This window comes from Humulus lupulus, chromosome 5 (genome assembly GCF_963169125.1).
Source record: "Humulus lupulus chromosome 5, drHumLupu1.1, whole genome shotgun sequence".
NCBI classification, from domain to species: domain Eukaryota; kingdom Viridiplantae; phylum Streptophyta; class Magnoliopsida; order Rosales; family Cannabaceae; genus Humulus; species Humulus lupulus.
This window is the reverse complement of record NC_084797.1, coordinates 57,181,013-57,188,174: the sequence shown is the minus strand read 5'-3', so window position 1 is coordinate 57,188,174 and position 7,162 is coordinate 57,181,013. Positions and strand designations below refer to the sequence as shown.

Below are 7,162 nucleotides of genomic sequence, written 5' to 3'. Positions count from 1 at the left end.
TGACAACCCCGACACCCTCTCTGTGATCTGTGCTTCACCTCCGGCATCTCAAACTCTGGCATCGTGACAACTCCGATGTCATATTGAAGCTTGGGGTGGGATCTGGGTTCATAGGTCTTGGGACGGCAGATATGCGACGGAGCTAGGGATGACGAAATGTGTGGTGGCGATGAAGATGTTGATTATGGCAATGGAGGCAAGAACGAGCTGAGCGATGTCCACGTGCCTATGTGGATGGATATGGGAGGGGGACACTTGTTGGGGATGACAAATCTGAGGAGAGGGGTGCCTTTATAGTGGTGTACAGATCCGGGGAGAGTGATGCTTGGTGGTTGACAGAGCTGAGCTTGGTATTATTGCTACCATTGAAGTTTCGATCTTATTTATGTGTGTTCTTTATTTGGATTTGTATTTGGATATATATATATACATATATACATATATCCTAGTTCTGGTATAGTTTCATTTTGATAGGTGGACTACAAAGATTAATGGTGGTGGTAGTGGTGCATTTGCAGAATTCAATTGGTTTCAAATCAACAAATTTAATTTTGGGAAAAAACAAAAAAGTAGTCATCAAATTTGATATGTGTGAACATTTTTTCATTTGAATCTGGGTCGAATTATTGGTTATCGTAATTTCTAAATGTCTAATGTCTAATGTTAATTTTATAATATATTCTTAATTAGTTTTTTTAGTTTTAAAATCAATTAATAAGATTTTTTAAAAAATGATATGGACCAATAATATGCCAACACTTGTTGGTTTAATAAGCCTAATTAGCACTTAACAGACTTGGTAGTTACGGAAGTAACAGAAACCTAACTTTTGGTCTTTTTGCCGTCGAAAAAAAAGATTAGGTATATAAGTGTATATGTAACATCCCAAATTTACTATTAAGGCTCAGTGCCTCGAAGGCATAAAGGGATTTGTATGTTGATTAACTAATTAAATGCGTGACTATGTGGCATGCATGATATATATATATGATAATGTGAGTACGATTATATGCATGTTTATGAGTATTAAATAGGCATGAGGGTCCATTCTTGATAGTAAGGGCATATTTGTAATATTGGCCCGTCGCTGGCATAAATGTGATTATATGTGTGTAACATGATTGAGACCAAATTATTATGTGGATATATTTGCAGTATACGGCTCGAGGTGGTCCTAGTGAGCAGATTGGCAGAATAGTCACAGCGGGGTTTAGTACCCGGCTCGGGGTGAGCCTTGGGATTTTTTGGGAAGTTTAATGTATATTTGGGGTTTATTGAGTAATGGGTAAGTATTTGGTAATTAGTTGGGCATGAAGGGATTAATTGGTAATTGGTAGGATGACTTGAGGAATTAGTGGGAAATAGGAGGCTGAGTTAATATCAAGAGCAATTTGGTTAAGAAGGAGCCAGAACCCATATGATACCCTGAGAACTCTCTATCTCTCTCTCTCCTATACACGTTTTTATCTCCCTCTCTTATGCCTAGAAAGGGTTCTAAGTTTTGAAAGGGAACTTGAAGAATTAAGCTTGAGGATTGGGAAACTAGAGCTAGGATTCAGTGGTACAGCTCAGGGACATTATCTGCATCTTCAAGGTAAGGGTTTAAATTCAGTTGCTGAAAGAATTTTGTTGTTGTTATGAGAGTTTATGAGTTTTAAGTGTCAAAGGGGAGGGTCTTGATAAATTCTAGGTTTTGACTGGTTTTGGGTGTTTGATGATGCAAGGAAATTGTTTATAGATTAGTTATAATGGTTAGGCTATAAGAATAAAGATTTTAGACTTAATTCGGAGTTTGGTTGAAGGTTGAGTTTGAATTTTGAGGATATGGCTGAGGAAAAACACTGGAAAACCCAGGGAATTCTGGGTTCATGGGGGCGCGTCGTGACTTAGTTCATGGGTGCTGTGGCCCGTGTGCCCCAGATGGCCATGAGAGGGCTGTTGATTGTAGGGCGCGTTGCGACTCTAAGGGGAAAGTCGCGGCCTGCCTCCCTCTGATGCAAGAGGTCATGCCTTTGAATTGAGGCGTGCCGTGACCCTTAGGGCCAGGTCACGGCCCGCCTAGCCAGTTTTGGTCTAGGGTTGTTTTTAAGCTTGGGGAGGCTTGGGGAATCAAACTTAAGCACTCGAGACTATTTCTACTACCCAGTTTAGTAGAAATCGAGGTCTTGGAGGCTAGTATTTGAATCCAAAGTTTTTAAATGGTTTAGAATCTTATGGTTATCCATTATCGCAGTGTGAATATGTTTTTACCGCAAGGGCTCAGGAATTAAGGATCGTGCTTGGGGCCGTTATATGCTTGCTGCTTGGGATCTGAGGTAAGAAAACTGCACCCATGTGGTTGTTGTTGGGACTGAGATTCCCTGTAATTGAATATATGCATTTTGTGAGATATATGTCTATTATATGGAATATGAAAGTATGGCCTAAGGGTGTCGGGGCTGATAATAAGTGTTCTGGACGCAGTTTGGCCAATGCAAGCTGGGGTCAGCTAAATAATCAGAGGACTCAGCCTAAGTGAGTCGGGGTCAACTGAGTAAACAGAGGGCTCAGCCTAAGGGCGCCGACCCTGAATATTTGTATTACTGATTGAAATGTATGCTTGAGAATATATGTGTTTGCCGTTGTTTAGCTTAATGCTTGTACTCTGTTGAATAATTGGACTGGTTGGGTCAAGGTTGACTCAATGCTACTGTTGAGATTGTTTCCAATAATCTATTATCAGTTGAATCTGGTGAATTATATTTATTGTCTCTATATTGTTGCCTAGTTGTGCATGTTGTTTTAAGTTTTCTTGTTGGGCCTTGTCTCATGGGTGCTACGTGGTGCAGGTAAGGGAGATGATAGCTGGACCATCCATGAGTTGGAGAGCTTTAAGGGCGGTGTGTACATATGCAGTCTGCTCGATTGCCACGGTCGGGGTAGCTTGGGAGGAACTAGGGTTAAACCCTGTTTTTGCCGTTTCGGACGACTAAATTGTATCTGTTTATCTTTTACCATTGTAAACTAATTTTTGGGATCCCGTGTACGAACTTATTATTTTAATGAAAAATAATCATTTTGTTGACCAAATCTTTTATTACTTGACTTTGACTTAGTCTTTAATTACAGATTTAAGTTCAAATGACTTGCTTAGCAAGTTAAGCACTATTTTAAACACATAGTGTAACAGTCTTGGTTATCCAGGGCGTTACAGTATAAACCCGAAAATATAAGGTAATAGCCTTCTTTATAAGTTCTATCACGCTCCCTCAAGATGGAGCATATAAATTTATGAATAAATAACATATTTTCTCTAAACTATTACCATTTCAAATCATGTCCCCCAAATTTTTAGTCTATTGAAAATTCTCCCAAATTATTCACGTTACTAAAATGTGGGACTATCGTCCATTTTTTCTAATGAAATGTTGATGTGGTAGTTTGAGTGCTAATGTGGCATTGCCACATTAGTACCTCGTGTATAACTTAAAGAATAAACATAATTTTTCCCATGAACTATTACTACTACTAAATCAGAATCCTTGAATTTAAAAATTTTAAAATTAAACAAAATTTTTGTAACGACCCAAAAATATTAACACTAATTTTGCAGAGATTAAATCATTTATTACATTGAAAAGGTTTCAAAAATTCGGATAATTTTTTTTTTAAAACGTAATGTGTGCACACGCTAAAAATATTTACATTAATAACTTAAAATCATTATAGTAAACCAAAATAGTTTAAGCATAATTAAAATTATCATTTTGAAAGTGTAGACTCCCCAAAGGTCGGGTCACATGTACACTTTCGCAGGCAAACTCCAACTCTCACAACCTCAGCTTTTCCTTGTCCTTACCTACAACATGTACAATTAGGTAATAAAAAACGCTTAGTAAATCAATCTAGCAGCATAGAGTAGAAACAATAATAAGAATCAATAACCTATTCATTGTCCCCACAACATGTAGCTTACCACACTTATGGTTCCGGATAAATTTGGGCCCTAATCAAACAATTCAAGAATGCCTTAGTGTCTTGGTAGTATCACATCACCTTTATTAGAAACCGAAAACATAACCCTACAGAGAATTCCAGACAAGAGTAGAAGCAATAATAATAAAATTGACCCTAGCAGCCAATTTGGGAGTTGCCTAAGTATCCACTAGTATGTTAACTCAAATCGCAGCGGAAACTCCATTCTCTACGCTGCTATCTAAAATGATGAATCCCTCTCGAGGGTAACCATTGGTTACCTAGGGCATTTATACTTATTTCAAACAAAACAAGGTTGGTGTGTCCACATCGGCTCATTGAAACTCCTAGATTTATTTGGCTCGCTTACCTCCTAGCCAATTGTCACGGTAGCAAACCAGACCAATAATGTAAAGGGAAGAAATCATCTGCACAATGATTGAGTAGGCGGAAACTGTTTCCGCTACATATTAATAGGTGGAAATAGTTCATGCAATCATGAGCCAAGCAAAAACTATCTACCCAAATAATACAACAAGTGGAAACTGCCCAATTACTCATGAGGTAGCCCAATAATATCAAAGACAGAAACTGTCTACACAGTCACTAAATAGGCGGAAATTGTCCGCACTATATGACAACAAGTGGAAATTGTCCGCGTTAAAATCACATGTGGAGTGTAAGCACCTCCTTGTCATTGTCTCTAAATGATTCTTCTCTCTCTCTCTCTCTCGCTCTCTCTAACTAGCGTACAAGCCTTACTTCTAGCAAGCAATACACTAGTTAATTCATGTTGCAGACATATTAATCATAGATTGACTTACAAGTTGTCCTTTGCTGCACACGGGCAATCTTCTCACGGAGAATCTCGCCTTGTTAGCTAACACTATAACTAACATATAATGTACTCGGATTAATTATGACATTATAGTAGATTATTATTTTACTTTGGGCATTAAGTTCACAATCGAATACCCACTAAGGGTATTTTTTTCCTCATGCGTTTTAAGCCATAACAACATTTAAGGTTTTCAAAAAAATTCCCTCAACGGGTCTAATTATTTAAAAGTTTGCTTTTACAAAATTTCCCGCTCTGGTTTCACTATTGGACCTAGCTGGGAAAATATAGTTTTGGAAGCTTTCAAGCTTTACAGATTTTAGCCTTTCTTTAATAAGTTATAAAAAATCTATAATTTTTAGTAAAATCACTTAAATCATAAAATTTGATAAATTAAGCTAATTTAATTGAATAAGAAATAATTATAAAAATATCGATTACGTTTAGTTTACTTTTTAAGAAAAATTAAGAGAAAGTTGATTTTATTTTAAAAAGATAATTTAATCCATTTCTTTGAAAATTAGAGTTTTGGACCTTTTAAATATTCTTAAAAAAATTCCATTAATTAATAAAAAATGTTAATTTCATAATATTAAAATTAACCTTAATAATTATTTAGTGTGATAAACTTAAATCTATAATTATCAAGATTAAATTACATTACATAGCAAAACACTTGGAAAATTTTCTCATTTTTTTTCTAAGTATAAAACTTTGTTTAATTTTAGTTCTAAGTTGCCTACTTTAAAAAATTATATTTTGAAAACTATAACTCTAAAAATTCTCAAATATTGGCTATTCCAAGAAGTTTCTTGCCAAATTTTATACAAAAATAACAATTTTTACCTAGAAGTTTCCCTTCAAAATTGCCTAAGAAAACTTAACATTTTTCTTGAACTTTGAAACTTTATAAAATCCATTTGGTTCATTATTTAGGTCTAAAATTTCCTAGGCCCATCCTAGGATATGTAAAAAATCTCTATACGAAAAATTATGTTATTTGAACAATTTTTACTTAGTGAAATGGGTTCCCAAACATGACTGTTCAGAAGCTATTTTGTTCTTTCATAATGTTTTGCCTAACTTTGAAAAATAATATCTCTTAGCCTTTTTAATATTTTTTCTTTCAAATTTACCAATTGTTTAATTAATATCAATATATTATTTATTCCAAAAATCAGCCAAAAATACATTAATTTACCCATGGAACTCTATGTCCAAAGTCGGCTGTTTTGTATAGTTTTTTGTAAGCCATTTTCCAGATTGCACACCAATTTTGCAAAAATCATAACTTGCCAATTAACATCTAGTCTTCCTAAAATACATCATGGAATCAAGAAAATCTAGAAACAGGTTCATAAAAATTTTACTTGACCCGTTAGAAGTCAAGTCTTTAGCATTTTCTCACATAGAATCATAGTTTATCTATGGAATGTTGGATTCCATCATTAAACAATAATTCAAATAGCCATGCATGTATGATCAGCCAACAAACAAATATTATTACAGTTTCCACAATGAATTTAAACACATCAAACTACTAAAAAATGACAGATATTCAAAAACCAAATATAAATACGACAAAGGTGACCATATACCTCTTGTAGACCTTTTGATTGAACTTTGACCTCTAGCACTTCTATTCCTTTGATCAACCTTTAATATACATATTTATAGTCCCCACAAGCACAAAAATCAGATTACACAAGCTAACAAGTGCATCTAAGAGAACAAAATAAACAAAACTTATAACTTGACAAAGAGAAAGTCTAACTTTTTACCGTTAGATGTTCTATCTTTGATAGGCTTCCTTAGCTTCAAACAAAGACCAAGTGGCTTAGAACTAGGTGTATAGAAGGAAGGAGATGAGAGATTGAGAGTTTGAGTAAGGATTTGTGAAAAAAAATTAAGAGGAAAGCTGTAAGGGTGGTCGACCAACTAGAGAGGATTTTGGAGAGAAAACTTAAGCCAAAGTTTGCAAAATGTGAATTATGAAGATCAATTGAATTTTTTACCTTTTATATGTTGTAAAATGGAACCTAAAATTAATAAATTACCCTCCTAGCTGCCGCCCTACACTAATTTAAATAAAGCTTGGTTTTTATTATTAATCTTAATTTAATTAAATAATTCTAAACTTAATGGTGTATTTTCTAAAAAAGTTACTATGTGGAAATTTCTTTCTTACCTTACCAAATTGAAATCTTAACCTAGGGTATTTAAATTAAATACATCTTGTCATTAAATTTAAGTGTTCACGCTTTTATATTTATAACTCGTGTAATTTAATTAGCCAAAATCCCACTTTTGGCTAAAAGTGCATTTTTCACAAAATGCATTTTTAGAGATTTTCCATACAAAAATCAAACT

At 34.6% G+C, this 7,162-nt stretch overlaps 1 long non-coding RNA gene across 1 annotated transcript; it reads right to left on the bottom strand.

Moving 5' to 3' along the window:
- Nucleotides 1-3,607: 3,607 nt before the first annotated feature.
- LOC133780427 (uncharacterized) lies at nt 3,608-6,760 on the bottom strand. Its single transcript, XR_009869306.1, has 3 exons — nt 6,574-6,760; nt 6,391-6,448; nt 3,608-3,838 (listed from the first exon to the last, which is right to left on the bottom strand). It is a non-coding gene; the product is annotated as an uncharacterized LOC133780427 (long non-coding RNA).
- Between the last annotated feature and the right edge of the window lie 402 nt (nt 6,761-7,162).